This window comes from Lutzomyia longipalpis, chromosome 1, assembly GCF_024334085.1.
Source record: "Lutzomyia longipalpis isolate SR_M1_2022 chromosome 1, ASM2433408v1".
Taxonomy (NCBI): Eukaryota; Metazoa; Arthropoda; class Insecta; order Diptera; family Psychodidae; genus Lutzomyia; species Lutzomyia longipalpis.
The window spans coordinates 3,994,380-4,012,187 of NC_074707.1; the positions used below are offsets into that span (position 1 = coordinate 3,994,380).

The 17,808-nt window shown below is 32.9% G+C and overlaps 1 protein-coding gene across 1 annotated transcript in view; it reads right to left on the minus strand.

Annotated features, from left to right (window-relative positions):
• The window catches only part of LOC129786570 (nuclear pore complex protein Nup88), an 850,897-nt gene that overhangs the window by 314,323 nt on the left and 518,766 nt on the right, over positions 1-17,808 (minus strand). The window lies entirely within an intron of this gene.

Below are 17,808 nucleotides of genomic sequence, written 5' to 3' on the forward strand. Positions count from 1 at the left end.
AGCGCTATATTTCGTGTTATATCTCCATAAATATATAAGATACCATTCCCATCTTTTGGAAATAAGTTCTTTGGTTATCTGAGGAGGTTGTGTAAAAATTTCAGCTCAATCCGACCACCACAAGAAAAGTTATTAAGGAAAATGTAGAAGAAGGGAATTCAAAAATTGGTGTAACGGTCATGCTGCGGAAAATTTTTTAGAGCATAAACAACATAAAACATAATTAGAAGCATGTAAATGTGCAAAACAATAAAGAATATTCGAGAAATATTGCCATTTATCACTTTGCGGGAAGTTAGGGGAATGTGGGGAAGAGTGAAAAAAAAATTGCAGTTTCTTGGCAAATTTCTCAAAAAGAAATTGTGAAAAATGATTGAAAAATGTTTTTCCCTAATATCTCCTTCTAAGTATTTTAGGGCGGCGAATTTGTGGAGCAGGGTGCAAGAGGACTATATAAGGAATCTATAGGCACTAACCCGACAACTCCAGGTTGTATAGTTTGGGAGAAAATTGGCCTTCTTTTTGGGGTCGTTCAACGACCCCACCTTCGCATTCTACGTAACTACCAAGGCCTCCGCATTCCAAAGGTTAAAGCTTTAAGCTTTATCTCAGCACATTTGATTGAATTTTCATTTCCTCCCTTCAAGCCCCACTTCTGTCTCACATTTCACACCCTCTTTTTGTGCCTGATTCAAAGAACAAAAATATGGGAATAGTGAGAACTTTCCCCGAGCTTTTTTCTTCGCTATATGTAATATTTAAAGTGCACGACACCGTGGACGTTTGTTAATTCAAAAGCAAGAAGAAACGAGATGCATTTTTAATTTAAAAATAAAGAGCAGGGAAATCAAATAAGGATTGAGCTTTTTCTATGTAGAAGTAAATAGGAAAAGAGATAAAAGGGATACATGTATAGAGACAGTTGGAGATTTAAATACAGAAATACTTGCATTGAAGCTTTTGTGGCTTTTATTTTGCTAAAATCCCAGCTTTCACGAGTTCTACTTCCCCCAAATGAATCTTCAACACAATTGATTTGAGGAAAAAGGTGTGGCACTGTATACATTAATTGACTTTCGTTCTTGATTTAGCAGATTTTCTCTTCTTGTCACCAGCACCACACAAGTGCGGTGAATTCAAACATGTCGGATGGAGTTTGTGGAAAAAGGAAGCAGAGCTATATCTTTTCAGTTATTGACTTCGTGTACCATTCTATCTTTTCTATTTTCGTCTCTTCTATTTTCATTCACTCCGCTTTTTTGTCCTTGCTTATGTACTTCCGGCTAACACACATTCTGCTTGCGAGAGATCAAGTTAGAATTCAACAAACCATTCAAGTGCTTAAATGTCCCATCGCCTTCGCCTCATTCCACTTCTGGTTGATTCATAATGGTTTTGAGAGGTAAGGGAAGGAGAAGCAAGGAAAATTCTAACAATTGTATTTGTCCCAGAGATTCATTGATTTATATCTCAATTTCGTTCCTACACGGACTTTTGCCTCTTCCTTTATACATATACCAGATATTTTTCCAGGAGAAAGGAGGGCATGTTTGTGCTTGAGCAGAAGTGTGGTGAGCAAAGATGACGACAAAATACCTAATTATTCTTATCCGTTAACGTTTTTGTACGAAGGTGTGATGCTCCATCTTCATCCCTTTCTTCATGCCCTTCCAACCTCCCCCAATTCCATTCACTCCTCCATCACGGCAGCAAGTAACATTGAATGGATGCGACATGAGATTACTGTGAACATTTCAAGGGATTTTGATGATGACGTCGAATGTAACCAGGGCGGGATGTGTGGGTGTGGGAAAAAGGAAAGTTGCTCGCACGGGGAAGCCGTGCGGGGATATATGGTAAAAGAAGTGTCAGTGACAGAACATTCAGGGGGATAATTTATTCAAGCCAATTGGCCACCACCGATTTCATTCATTTCTGTTCCTCATGTTAATTCCCCATGTTAAACCCCACCCATTTGTCACCAGCACAGCCAATTTCCACTTTGTACCAATTTCCATTCTCGCACCCTCATTCATATTCCTTTGCCCCCTACAATGTTCTTTCGAAAAATTATTATCACACTAATGAGACGACGAGCAATGGCATAAAATACTCTCTAGAGCGTGGGTGTGGATGAAAAAAATGTGCACGGTGCCAAGGGGGGTGTTGGGTCAGAGTTGAGACTCATATCTATAGATGAGAGATGATGATAAATTTTAGATTTGAAGTTTTAGATTAATAGCTGGAGTTTTTTTTTAAGGTAGTCGGTGTTTTTTTATAAATATCTTTTGACATTCTTGTATTGTTGGCTGCGCTAGTAATTCCCAAATTTAAAAATTGTACAATTGAAATAAAATTTTGTAATCAATAAATTATTTAAAAAATTTAAAAATCCGGGTTCTTCGTCGGCAGTGGAAACTCTTTACCCAAAGAAAATCAGAATATTCCCAGAGCTTTCGGCCCCGCTCGGAGCCTTCTTCAGTGGTTAGCATAGAGAGGGGCGCTTTTATTAAAGAATATTTTACAATGGAAAATAATTTTCACTCACTCGATAGTGGGAATTACTTCCTAATCTTCAGGTGCGTCGTATGCATAACTAAGATTTAACAGAAAAATGAACATAAATTATCATTGCAAGGATAAATAAAAAGTTATAGGAGAAATAAAAAGTTTTGAATAAAATTGGTGGATTAGTGAGAAAAACTTTGGATTTTCATGTACCACATTGTGAATTATCTTGAGTCTTCTGATCCAGTTTTGGGGCGCTATTTTTCCGGCTACTGCAACCAAAAACAATTTCTGACCTTCACGCCGGATTACGGATTTAATTCTCTTTTAACTCGTATATTTAAAGGTACGAATATTTGAGCTTTCGAGGGGCTAATCAATAGTGGGAAGAGAGGTGAAATCTTTATCCTAATATTTCTTCTTTTCGGTATAAATCTCAAAGGTGAGGATGTGGATTATTGTGAAGAAGGTTTTGGAGGAGCTTTTGGGTTGAAGAAGTGAGGAATCAATATCTTAATTCTTTTTTTCTTTTCCAAATATACTTTAAAAGGTACTGTGACATGTTAAAGTCACTCAATTATGAGAAAACTATAAAAATTGTCACCTCATTTTTCTCTTAACAAATTTTCTTGAAGATAACAGAGACATAATTTAAGCAATTTTAATAAAAATGCAAAGTCTTAGAGCTTTTGTGTTTATGCTCATTCGATCTTTGTCAAGGAAAGAATTCTTTGAGAACAAGTTGAAAAATAATAGAAATTAAATTTTTCTTCCAGAGCTTTCTGCTTTCATAGAGCTTTTCTCAATTAATCCACACTGAGAAATTCTCTGGAAAATTCAAAAGCTCTAGAAGAAAAATTCAGCTTATTTTTTTACCTAGTCAAAGAAGATTTTTAACTGGATGAAGAAAGGATTAAAAAAAATTTAATAACTTTATCCTTTATCTAGATATTTCTCAGCTCACGAGGAAATTGTTGTTCGCGGTGCTCAAAGAGTATATATAGTACTGTAAAACTTGACATTTTCCGTGGAAATCCCTGTGATCATTATTACAATCCACGCGTGCTTCAGACAGTAGGTAATTTTAGGAGCTCTCAGAAGTTTAGCCAGAGATGTTGGAATGAAGATAATATCACAAAGAAGATACTTTTTTGTTGGTTTGAATTTAATGATGGTGTAGTATTACTGAATGTACAAAAACAAATTCACATGGAAATATCATATTTGCGGTATCCTGGGTGACATTTTCTCTGTGTATCTTTTCCTTCCACCCATTAATACATCAAAAGCTCCGAGGTTGTGAGTAAAAAGTTTCTGTTGAGAGAAAGCTGGTAAGCTATGATGGTAAGGAAATTTTCTTTATACACAAAGAGACTTTTGGAATTTTACTTTACATGAAATTCAATGAAGTATAAATTGATATCTCACAGAAAGTTTCGTCGTACAAAAGAACTTTCACCTTTTGCCCCATTTTTTTTCTACAAGAATAACAAAATATATATAAATGAAGTTCTTTAGTGAGACATGTGGAGATTGGGAAAATTGGAAAAGATACATAGTATAAAAGAAAACAAACAAAAAATTGTCAGTGGGTTGGCAGCTGATGCACTTAAGGTATTTCTCTTTTCCCATTTCTTTGCGATTTCTTTTCGTATCGTCCAACATTGTTGGATTGCTTCTGACCTGACGTTGGATGAACTGTAATCACAAGATTGTATTTCAATTGAATTTTCTCCAGAAGGAAAATGTGATTTTTTTCTATTGTAGCACCCACCTGAAGAATTGGGAGCTATTCACATTTCATTGAATTTTTGCAAAATTCTCAGAAATTTATTCAATTCTATTCTAAAAAAAGATAGAGACTGTTTTCTAGGTAGAATGGACGCATACCTTTTATTTCAACAAGAAAGTTTTCCAAGGTTAATAGTTTCAAAACTCTCTGGTTGATGTACATTTCTCATCCGATTTAGTGAATTTAGATAAATAAATGTATTCTCGGAAGGATCCCTTAATTTTCTTCTTTTACTTCAACATATTTTATTTATTTAATTTCAGTATTCAGTATGAGAATTTCCTCTTCTAGCAACACCTAAACGCAAACTCAATTCACTCTCAAGCAAATATAAGAGCACGACTGAGAGCTTTTCCACGAAAACTTGTGCTTTTCATCTCTTTTTTTACCCTCTCGGCCTGTATAGAGACAAAATGGAATGTCTCACAGAGGGAATAAATGTGCCGACAAAAAAAGGGGTTTAAGTGAGATGAAAAATTTCGGGATAAACTTAAATTTTATATAAAACGTGGCACGCCTTTTGTGACTTCCTCGAATTCTTCGTCTCGTTCTTTTCTTGCGGTTTGATGTGTCTTTTTATCTCATCCCGTTTTTCTTCGTTTTTTTTTCCTCAGTTTGTCGGCATAATATTATATACTACAGAGAGAATTATTTTGGTAAAGCGAATGAAAATTCCTGTAAATTGAGCTTTTGCCAAAGTAAATTCTTCAGAAGTTATTTAAGTGAGTGAAAAGAAAATGAGGAAGAAAAATTCAGACAGTAGGTTTATGGAATCTTTAGGGAAAAACAATACATTGATGCGATAAAAGACTTTATAAATTCTTATGAATAATTTAATTAAGTATTATAGAGTCTTAGAAAAAACAGTCGCAAAAAAGAATCTTTACTTAATGGTCGTCCCTCTGAGATGAAAAATTTTGAAAGAATCGAAATAATTTGCTTGAGAAATATCAATAAAAAGGGGAAAACTAACTTTTTTTTTAAAGAATAACATTACAGTGTAATTTTGTTATATAAACACACTTGTGATAGTTTAAAATGTTGAATGTTTAACGAACCATACAGAGAAGGATGAGCGATGTAAATGGAAATGAAACTTTATACGAACGGATTTTCTTTATGCTATCTCATGGAAAATTTTCTATTAGATTTGATATGAAGTGATGTGCAAAATTCTTTTACTACTATTTTGTGAAATACTGGGATTTTTGCATGAAAGTGAGCAAAAAAATTCTTACATGTTTGCTTTTAATTTTCTCAATGTGCTGTGATGGCTTCTTTCTGTGCTACTTGCATGTTTTAATAAATAGTTAATTTATTGATTTTATGTTAGTTTTAGGTTCTTTGCCTTCTTCTTATTATTTTTGTTTGTATATAATGCGATTTTTGCTACCTACTATACATATTTTTTGTTTATTCTTCATTTCCTATTTCTTTCCCATATGCCAATTCAATTTTTCTCTATATCATTTCAATAAACTTTTTATGGAAGTCTGTTGATGGATATTTTTTATGCTGAGGAGTTCTGGGAAGAATTTTTATTCTCTATCATTTCAGAAGGAAAACTTTGCGAGACTTTTGTGTCGCATGCGTGCTCCCAAAGAAAGTTTTGTGGATAAAATTATAAAGTTTTTTTTCGCAAAATTTTATTAGGACGAAACGAGTAATAAAATTGATTTAGTTTAATTCAGACAAAGATTTTTTTTCTTGCTAAAAACAATTAAATGGAATCTTTAGATTGTTTTTGCAATTTATTTTTGTGAGTTAATGAAGCACTAATGTGATTAAAACAAATCCAGTTTGAGCTTATTCAAATTTTAATAAGATTAATGTCTTTTTATTTGCTATGCAAATTATGCAACCATGCAATTTTAAATTAAAATTTTTCATTCAATAGCTGTGTTTTTACGACCCTTTTTTTGTACTTTTACAATAATTTCAATAAATGCCATACTGTTGGGAAGTTTCAAAATATATAGTTCTTTCATTATTCTCTCAATGAGAAATATCGCAATATTTATATAAAGAACTCTAATGTATATCTCTGTAGATTTATTCCCCATCTTTTGTATTTTCTATTTTCAGTTCAGTGAAGCAAAAAGCAAAAATTGTATATTTTTTTGCACTTGAAATGAATTTTCTTCTCTCAAAGATATTGTCAGTAATATTTTTCTCAATCCATACCGTATATAGAGAAAAGAATGAAGGATGTTGAATGAGAGACACACAGAGAATTTTATATGAGAAGAGAAGATTGGTGGTTTGTCGGGATATTGAATAAATTTACTTGTGAGCTTTTTATTCACTTTCGCCATCAACGCACCATTTGGCTTTCTCCATCCCCTTATTTCTTTTTTACTTACACCACCCCCTCGTTGCCCCTCTATAACCACTTCTCGTTGTTTTGGTGTCTTCCATTCATATAACATAGCACAAGATCGCTTGGCAGACGTGTAGGAGGATGAAGGAAGAGACGGTTGGTGATGTATTAAATGGAAAAATAAATGGATGAGTGTGTGTTCACTTTAAGAATTTTTCTCTTTTTTTTCTATTCGTGCTGAACTAAAAATTCTTCTTCGTTCTTTACCAATTTCTCTTTGTACTTGTAGAAGGACACACAAAATGTTCTTTGTGTGGTTTTTGGGGGAGAAAACAATCCTCTTGTGAGAACATTACATTTCTTTAATAGGTGTGTGTAGAACAATTCACAGGTATAAAAGACAAACTAAAAGGTAGATTGGTTTAACTTGGACGCTTGGTGAAAGGTAACAAAGAAATTCTGTGATTTTCCAGGTTGTGTTTTGTGAGAGTAATTTCTAAATCTTCGTTACGTGACTTGCATGGGTATTGTGCAAACTTTTTCCTCTCCTCAGCTTGTCTGTCGTTCAAAATGTAGTTGCTTCTCTCTATATAATGAAAAGCTTTATTCATTTTTCATTACCTGTCCAAAAGGAAACTAACACTATAAGATGGTTTTTGATGTCCCTTTTAACAATTATGAAATTTTGAAGGTCAAGATTTTGTTTGATCCTTTTCAGAATTAAGCTTATCTCGATTGTTTCTTCGAGTTTTACTATAAATTACGGATAAACTCCTTTATTTGACAGCGTCTTATTTGGAGGTTAAATATTACACAGTAAGTCAATTTTCCTATTAAAGTTACGGAAAATGATTTCGACCGACAATTCCCTAACAATTGTGAAACAGGAAATTCCGTAAAATCTTGATTAACATACTTCCGTTACCTTTACAGAATTTTCCGTTAAATTTTAATTAATTTTAACGGATTTTTGTTGTACATGCTGTAGGTAGGAACTCAAAAATAATAAAATAATTAATTTTAAATAAATATTTTATTATAAGTTTTATTCCATTTGTGCCAAAGCCCTCACTGTGTCACCAGTGTGGTCTGTGTGTAGACCAGTATTAGTACTGGTCTGCTCTGCACCATAATAAAAATTAAGTTGTTAATAGAGTATACCTATTTACATCTTAACTCCATGAATTCTCAATTGCATCTGAAGGATATTTGCAGATTTGAGAAATTTCACTAAAAATTCCGTAAGCTTGTCTTACTTTCCAGTAACTTTACAGGATTTTTTTGTTCATTACTAAATTTTTTGTTATTTCAACAGTTTTTTTTTGAGAATTTTTCGGTTTTTCGGAAAATTCTGTTTCAAAGACAAAAAAATTCATTCTTACGATATTTCTTGTATCTCATATTTCTTGTAATTAATTGAATATTTCCAGTTTGAATTTTACAGAATTTTCAGTTAGCGTACCGGAAAATTCATTACTCATAACTGAAAACCGTAAATTGAGAATTACAGTCAAATTCCGTAGCAAGTAACGAGAAAAATGATTTACTGTGTAGGTATACTTATATTTTCAAAGCTCTTGGTCATTGACATCTCTATTAAATTTGTCTTGAAAGTTTTTTATTATATTTCATCATCCCCAAATAAAGCAAAATTCCCACCAACACACACACGTTAGAATAAAGATTTTCAGGCAGGGATAAAGTGAATGGAAAAACATTCATCAGTGATTTATCCGATTTTTCTTACACACCCACTCATGCTTGAAAAAATCTTCTTATGAAGTTATCGTATTATGAGGAGATTTCCCTTTTGGTCTCGTACGACTTTAGCAGACTTTTCGGAATGTTAAATATTCGAAACTTTTCCTTTAGCTTTTCAATATGGGAGGACAATTTACAGATAGACGTTTGCCGGGCGTTTTCTTTGCCTGTATCAGCTTTATTTATAAATCTTTTACACTCGTAGTGCATTGAGAGTTTCTTGTCAGACAGAAGTGTTGTTGTTGTATACTATATAGGTGGATGATGTCTTTTTAGCTCTTAATCCCCATCTTTTGGGGGGGATTTATCTGTCTTGCTTAACTTTATATGTATGCAAATTGTGGAATTATGTAGGGTGTGTTGAAAAATTTTAGCTGTTTCGTCTGCTGGTAAATCTGTCGATGTGAAGATTAAGACTCATAGATATTAAAGTGAATGATTGATGGATTCATTTTGTCGTTACTCATTTTCACGATTGTAATCTGTGATTCCCCCACACCCCCTCCCCTAAATGTGCTTCAGATGGTGTACAAGGCATGATTTTCGGCATTGTGATGGGTGATATGTGGTACAAAAGCGGAGAATCCAAAGTTAGATTTGGGGCTTGAGCAAGGACTCCCATGCGAAAAGGCGTGGTGCGTAACCCACATATGCTCTCGATATAACCGTAACTCAATAAAATGATGAAGTCATGAAAAACTTATGCGTGAAAGGGAATTCCCCTTCGTAAAAACACTATGATCCCCCCCCCCCCATCAAACCAAGTCTTCCGCCTTTTATGCTTTACGTGAAATCGTTAATCAGTCCTCCGCATGGAAAGATGAGCCCAAGGATATGACGAGTATTTGATGTGACAGGGTGAATAATAATAAATGAAATACCAGGAATAAAGTGAAATTCTCACAAAAGGTATTCACGTAAAAAAAATTTTTATAAAGGCAATTTAAGCTTCCACCACTCCAGTTATGAAAAATTTATTAATACTTTTATTCTTACGTCCTTTTACCTGCTCTACCGTGAATTCATTTCAAGATTAAATTGCTTTTTTTTCACCTAGAGAAGGGGGAAAAGTCGATTTGGATGCTGAAATTTTCACCCTAAATGTCTTTTTGATCGTTACAAGTAAATTATTTTTGAATTCCTTAAAATTGGGGTCTTTCTCGGCATTTTGTACTGGCTGTCCACGCCTTTTATCACTCTTTGAAAAAAAAAAAATGGTATAAATAATCAAAGTAATCTGTCATATGGCATTTTAGCCAAATTATTTCAGTATTTATAACTTATTCATTAAGATAAATTGACTGAAGTTGATCAATGAAAGAATGAAAACGCCGATTTAAATGGTCAAAATAACTGAAGTCATTTAGTCATAAATATACAAAAGTCTAAATAACAGAAGTTATTTGGTTAAAATAAGAGAATGAAACAGTCAAGAAAGTTGAAGTTATTCAGTGAATTAGTACTATAGACAAAATGAAACAGCTAATTTAGCAAAAGTTAATCAGTTACAATAACAAAAGTTATTCAGTATCACGAAAAATAACCAATTCAAATTAAAAAAAAAAACTGAACTTAATCAGTGAATTAATACTATAGGCAAAATGAAACAGCTAATTTAACAGAAAGTTGAAACGTATTGCGTGACTTCTTTAACCATTTGAATTGGTCAAAATCGATAAAAAATGGTTAAATATCTTTGACCAAATACATTAGTTAAAATACTCTTGCTGAATAAAATGGTCAAATATCCACCAAATAAATTATAAATTGGTCAAAATAACCAAATTTTTGACCAAAATAAATTGGTGGAAGATCGTGAGCGAAATTTTCAGTTAAAAAAGCTGAAGTATTTTTAACAGTGATGCAAAATTCTGTGAAATATATTTAAGCATCAATCTTATAGGGAAAATTTTACTTAAATTTACAACAATCTGATACATAATTTTCAATTTTTGGGGGCCAGTTATTTGCTAACAATTGATATACTTTTTGCTATTTTATGTGATTTCAGAAGGAAGTAAGAAAACCCATCCAAATCGAAAATTTGCTTGAAAAATTAGCATTTCCTTTGGAAATTTTATTCCAATAAAATTTTCTCCTCGAAATGTTTTTTTATTTACTCCAAGAGGAGCTTTTGGTGCAAAAAAAAAAATAGAATAGGTAATTCAACTGGAAATTGAGTTACGAGAGTTGTTCCTAATTTAATATTTTAGTTTTTCTCACCTCGTTGGGTGTTTCTGTAAAAGGAGAAAGTGCAGTGCATTTTCATTGGGGAGTTTTCACCATATTATGAAACTGTTGGGCGGGAATACAGAGTCATGTTGGAATATTAAATGTTCCCCCCCCCCGTGCGAAGAGGGATAAAAGTTGGATGGTGAAACACCATTGCAAAGGCGTTGGATAATTTGCCTGTGGTTGGGATTTTAAAAGCGGATCAGGGGAATAAAAATGCTGCTTATTATACATATTTTACTATAGTTTTCTGTGAAATTAATGTGGTTTCAGTTGGAAAAATCACCAAAAGCTCTTTCACCCTGAAATTTCTACTTATGCAAAAAAGCATGAAACTAATGTCGGATTGAAAATTATATAAGTGGAAAGTGTGTAGTGGTTGAGTGGGGGTGAACCTCTACTTTATCCACCCTGCAAATGAATTTTATTACAATTTTCGTTTGCGAAATGAATGACTTTTCAACTAAAGTGAATAATTTTTGTCTGAATCTGAAACTTTTGTTAATTTCAGTGGAAAAGACGAAAGAACATAATTTTATGTAATTTGAATGCGGTAAAGGATTGAAATTACAGAGAATTTCATAATGTAACTGAAAAGGGATATTTTGTAAATAAAATACAAAGATTTCCACGTATTGTTGCCAAAAAGATATATAGCTCACAGAAAAAAGATTAAGCTATATGTACGTATTGTTTTCCACTGGAACCCCTTTCAGCAATTTATTTCTCTTTGCTCCAATTTCAAAAATATTTTCTCCCCATTATGCAACATCGCGGAGACAAGAAAAACTGAAATGTGCAAGATAAATGTGGTTGAAGTGAAATTCAAGTCATAGAATAACATTTTTTTGACTTAAATTTCTATTGAAATAATTTCATTTATGCTACAAAGTATTTAAAAAAATCATTTAAAATATGAGATAAGTATGTATTTTTTTATTGAAATTTAGTATACTATTATGCCAAGAAATGTGGGTCGAATAACATTGAACGAATGAGAAAGTTTTAATGGTTTTTTTCACGGTCTATAACAATTTTTTATATATTTTGTATTCCAGAGAAAAAAGTTATTGGAGAAAGGTGTTTAAACACGATAAAGGGAAAGGTATAAAGGGGTACAATTGATGCACAAATAATGGAAAAATATGGTACATGGCATGGAAGAGCATTGTACTCCATCCATGCGCTTCTTTTAATTGCAATTTAACCTCAATTTATGGTAAAATGCAAAGAAATTATGTGGAGTACAGTTTGAACACACTGTGAGAGGATTTCTCCTATATTATATTGAAGTTTAAATTATGAAACTTTTTCATTCTCCTCCCGTAACTTTAGCGGAGGGGGGTGAATGTTGTGGGGATCCCGTAGTGGATGTGAAATGAATTTCAATGGAAAGTTAAAGCTCTTAATTACACTTTAAAAATCAATGAGAAGTGCAATTTTAATTTATATAATTCTTCGGATTTAAATTGATTTTTTTTTAAACTTGAAACTTTTTGAGCTTTTTTATTATTTTCAAGCCTTTCTGACTCATGCTATTCAGTTTTTTTTATGCTTAAAACAAAATCCACGTTGCAAAATGTTCTTTTCAGATAAATATAATTAAAAATCAATTAAAAGTTTTTTTTTCTGTATTTACAATTTGTACAAAAAAAAAATTAATTGAAAAAGTTTATTGAGGTGCTTTGTGATCCTAAAATGAACATGAATTTCCCGGAGCTTAATTGCATAGAAAATGAGATGGGGTTTTGTATTGAATAGCGTAAGGATTTCAACATTCCATGAAACTCAATTGTCTTATTTGACTATGAACATTGTTTAGCCGACAAGTGAGAATCCCTGGGGCATCTTCATTTCACCTCACCACGTTTTATGTCTAATGTTTTGCCATATATGGATGGGAGGAGGATGCATGAAATGTGTGTGTATATAGCACGTTTGGATGGGCTCGAGGAGACAACTTTGGCACTATGTGTCTCTCCATCTTTGATGAGGTGGAGGAAGATGAAAGGTGATCAAGACTTATAGGGTAAAAGCTCTTGAAAATCTTTCCCTCAAATCTTCTGGCATCTCTTCCATTTGGCTCATGTGAGAGAGCATCCTTACCAATAAGTTTGAAGTGTGCGCCTTTGGTGCTCGGTGTGGCGTTTTGTTAGATGGATTGGCTCCATTAATTGCTTAAATGGCATAGACGATGGTGTTTGTGTACGTTGTTGTATTGTTTGAGGAGTGTGTTATGACGACGAAAAGCTCTGCTGTGGAGAGTACACGTTGCTGATGTTGGGACAATGTGAGCGAGGACAGGCAATGTTGTGTATGCACAATGGAGCCAAAAGACATCTCCTAATGCACATAGCAAAAGAGAAACAACACATGCATGGGGGAGTTTTGTAACAAGAAAAGTAACAAGGAAGAGGGGGTTGGGGGGGGAGGTAAGTGTGTGATTTGGGGGGTGTTAGCAAAATGGGCGGCAATGATGATGGCATGGTGATGATGATGGTTTTTAATTGCTTTGCATTGCTGAAGAGACTTTTGTGGAAATTTATAGGGTGTGTTTGGTGGGTTTTGCAATTATTCTCTTTCTCTCACAGCTATTTTCTCACTTTATTCTCCTTTTGCTTCACTGCTGGCCAGGAGGATTCTCTGTGCAATATGTGTGTGAGGGAAATTTTAAATTGGGTCATCTAGATGTGAATTAATTCACATCTGTTTCTTCCACAGTTTATTCTTTATGCTCCCTCCATCCCCGCCTATGCTCTTACTTTCATCCCCCTCCTCCCAGCCCCCCAAAAAATAGAATCTGACTGATGCTGGCTATGTGAGGATTCCACTTCAATTTGCTCACCATTTCGTGGATGTAAATCATGAAATTTTTTTCCTCACCAGAGACACATTTCTATCAATTACATGCCAACGTAATGGGTTTTCTCTTCCATTTCTACTAGAATAAATTTCTTCTCATCACTCTACTGGAGGAATATTTTTTTTTGTTGTTGCCCGTCCTTTTGCTATGGTCTCTCTCTCACTCTGTTTGTATTCCATATCCAGTCAGGGTGGAAGGATGTGATATAATTGAGATTTTCGTGGATATTTTATTGTCACTCACCATGATTGTGGAGTTTCGTTGTGTAATATTTTTCTTATACAGAGAAGCATGGAAACGTAAAAGAACATGGTACTATAGATGGAGAATCACGCAAAAGGAGATCTTTTCCAAGCCGTTTAGCAATATTTTATCCACGAAATTCTTTTATGATACCAAAAAGAATAGAAACACCCAAGGACACAAGAACATTGCAAAAACCCTCCAATCAATAGCCAAGCAGAGAAAAAATGTTTTTATCACATATTTTCTTAAAGAATATTGCAACTTTATTTTCTTACGTGTCGTCGGCTTTTTGTGAATTATTTTTATAAGGAAAAGAATTTATTATAATTATCTGTTAAATGTCAAGGGGATCGCTTCACAGCGGAGTCATCAAAACCTAATTTTCTTGAGCGAGGGCACAGCTATTCATCTCTAAGACAATACCGTCTCAGATTTATTACCGAGATCTTGAATATTTAATCGACATTCTCTCAAGTAAATTTCCTCTTGTACCCCATGCATAAAAGTTTCGCAACTTCCCATAGCATCGGTTAATTGCATCATGAAATTTTTAGTAAATTCCAACGTTATTTCTCACAAGATAATTTTATATTTTCCCCCAAAAATTTTCATGTAAATCTCTCAGCTAGAGATGTTTGTGTTTTATCGTATTTGGCAAAAATTTAAAAGCTCTTCAAGATGGAAACTCTCAAGAAAATTAAAAGAGAAATTTAATGCATTTTTTGAGCAAAAAAAAATACGTTTGATGTTAGAACAGAACATAGTTTAAGGGAAAAAAAGAAAATATCCCAAAGGGACAATTTTTTAATAAATGAGCTTTTGGAGCTTTTGCATTTGACATGGAAATTCTATCTGTACTCCATTTTAATTATATATAAAACATTTGGATGTTTTTGTGTTCTTTCATCTGTTAAACATTCTCCTTGACTTGGTAGCATAAAAAAAAAGATGTTGACAAAAATTCTTTGTGCTAAAAGCTCTCATAAATTGCCTGACTTTGAGTCATTTTATCTGGTGGTTTTGTCGCCTCTGGGATAAAGCTCCAAAAGATGCCATTTGTGATTTTTTCCCTTTATAAGAGATTTTTTTAATCTTTGTCTCTTTTGTTTTTTGCCTCAAGAGGAAATAAAGAAATTAGCACTCGAATGATTTCATAAATGCTGTTTGAAATATTTTTTTTAAATCTTTTTTTTTATTATTCTTAATTATTTGTTTCTTTATCCGTATTTTATATCAGGAAATTAAAAGCTCCGTGTACAGATAAGTTTAATCTGAGATTTATTTGTGCTGCGGGAGCTTTAGCAGAGATGTAATAATTGTTACTAATTTCGGCACATTTACATAAATTGGACTACCTACGGCCGAGGGCAAATATTAATTTCCACAGCAATGGACGGTTAATGTGTTGAAGAGGAGACGTATAGATTATTATTGGAATTCAACGGCAAAATGACTAGTAGTTTGTGGTATTGAATTTGCGTGTGTGGTGATTAAATTTCACAATTTTGAATTATTCCTGTGGGGGGTGTACTATATCAACACTCCGGTCCCATGTTGGATCAATTAGATCAATGTATCCTGCGAATGTGGGGCTTGGTTAAATTTGAAGTGCATTTCATTAGGGGTTGGAACGTTTGGGTGGTGAATTTGGAGTGTCGTTGAGTACGCGAAAATTTGTTGATTAATAGCAATATCAACATGACTAAAAATGCTTTGTATTTGCCATGCTAAAATGGAAATTTAGTTTATTGGTTCATTGTTATTTATTATGATTATGAATTCGTTTATGAATGAATTTTCAGAATTTTTCAATGAAATTTAATACGGATTAGACACACATCAGTTACGAAGTAGAATTTGTCTAAAATTCCACATAATTCGTGATAAAATTTTGAAGCTTTAATCTATATATAAATAGATTTTGATTGTGATTGGTAAGTACATTGGGTGGATTGAATGAATTTGCCAAGTTTATAGTAAAATGTTTTACGGCCACCGGAGAGAGAAAATAAATTTTGCTTTCAAGTGAGCGACCAGGGAGGAATTTTCAATTTGTTGCAACACTAGCTAAACGTCTAGAAGGATGCACTCTTGTGCTGCTATGTATTTTTGGAATCCACCCACTCAACCTCATTTCACATCCCCCCTTTCCCTGTGGAAAATTTTTAAAGGGCTGAAGATGAAAAATAAATCATTGAATCCATGACAGATTATTCTTTTTCCAATTGAAAATTTTTCATTTCTCTCTTGTTATGTACAATCAATTTCCGGGAGAGAGAGAAATACATATATAACATAAATATTATATATATATATAGTGTGTGGTAACATTACTATTTGTATGAATATTGAATAGAAATGGTTGTTTATGTATAAAAATTGTAAAATGGAAAACATCAATACATGCATTTTCTATTCGTTCTATATTTGATATATATGTACTGTACATACATACATTTGCAAAATGTCTCCATACACTCCTGTTTATATTTTATTTATATTATTTTTCTGAGAGATGCGAAATGAAAGAACGATCCAAAAGAATAAGTTCACTTTTCACATTCAGAAATTCATCTTCCATTTATCTCTTCATTTCTTATGAATAGCTTTTCACCACCAAATATTGACAGAATGATACAAAAGCCAGAAAGTGAGAGAGGGGGAAGAAGTGAAGAAATCATTTTCGATATTGGATGAAGCAATATAATATTTAGAGGACGTTTTTTCTTGGTTCCTTCTGCTTCTTTTTGACGTATTTGCGATTTCCAGATGAGCTTTTTTTTCTTTCAAAAATATTCAACCGAGATAAGTTTGATGTTTCTACATACAAATCTAAAAAAATTGCTGAATTGATTGAAAGTTTATTTTGAAGCTCGTTCTATTCAAATTATTTTACTTTTTTTTATTAACCTACATAACAAGTCGTAAAAAATCTGATTAATTTAACTGAGCTTTAAGAGCTTTTTAAAATACACTACCCGCGAAAAGTTTCTGGGCAAGGCTAAAATGGGCTATTTTTGAAGGCAAAATTCAAATAGCTATATCTCTGGCAGCGGTCAACCGATTTTCAAAAATTTACCAGTTTTGGAAAGGTACATTTCCCACTTTTCCAAAACATATAAATTTTTGTAAATCTGTGAACCGGTTAATTTTTGGCAGCCATTTTGCTAAAACTATGTGAAAGATAATTTTTTTCAACATTTCACAATTTTTCACTTTAACCTCTTGCATCTCGACCGCTAATGCACTGATTTTGATGAGTAGAGTATCGTTGGAAAGGTAATTTAATTTCCTTTACAAATTTGGTAAATTTTTGAAAATCAGTTGACCACAGCCGGAGATATAGTTATTTGAAATTTGCCTTCAAAAATACCCCATTTTAGCCTTGCCCGTAAACTTTTTTACAGGTATAGTGTAAATCATAAAATTTTCTCTCAACATTTAAAACAGTTTTTTTTTATATTTCCTTCAATTTCCTTTATCTATGATCCAAATGGAATTGTTTGTTTGTTTTCCGAGAATTGTTAAAAAAATATTTCATTTAAAACTTCACCCTTGTAGGCATTTATTTCTTCCTGTATGGAATTTTCTTTTACACATAGCACACATTGGTGTGCATTATCTTTAGATCGGAAAAGAAGGGAAATGAGAAAAGTGTGGTGGTGAGGAAGAAAAAGTGTATACAAAGGTATTATATGAGGTGAATTGTAAATTAATAAATGTTAAATATTCATAGAATTTCCGCATTCTGGGTATTTTCTACTTACGTACAAAAGCTCCAGAGCGAACAAAAAAATTCCCCTTTGGGAGGTAGAGCTTTACTTATGGACGGGGGAATAAAAATATTAGAAGGAATGGCGTTGAAAGAGCAAGACTTTGAAATTTGTTTATTCCTTTTGCAGATATGCAAATAAAAGAACTTTCATTTTGATAAATTTGCACAATAATAAAATTAAATATGAATATTTCGGGAAATTCTTTCTTATTAAAATGCAAAATGAGACTCCCATATAATTGTTTATTTTTATGATTTATTGTTAATTTATGCTTACAGAAAGTTTGAGCAAATTTTTTCTTCTCCGATTT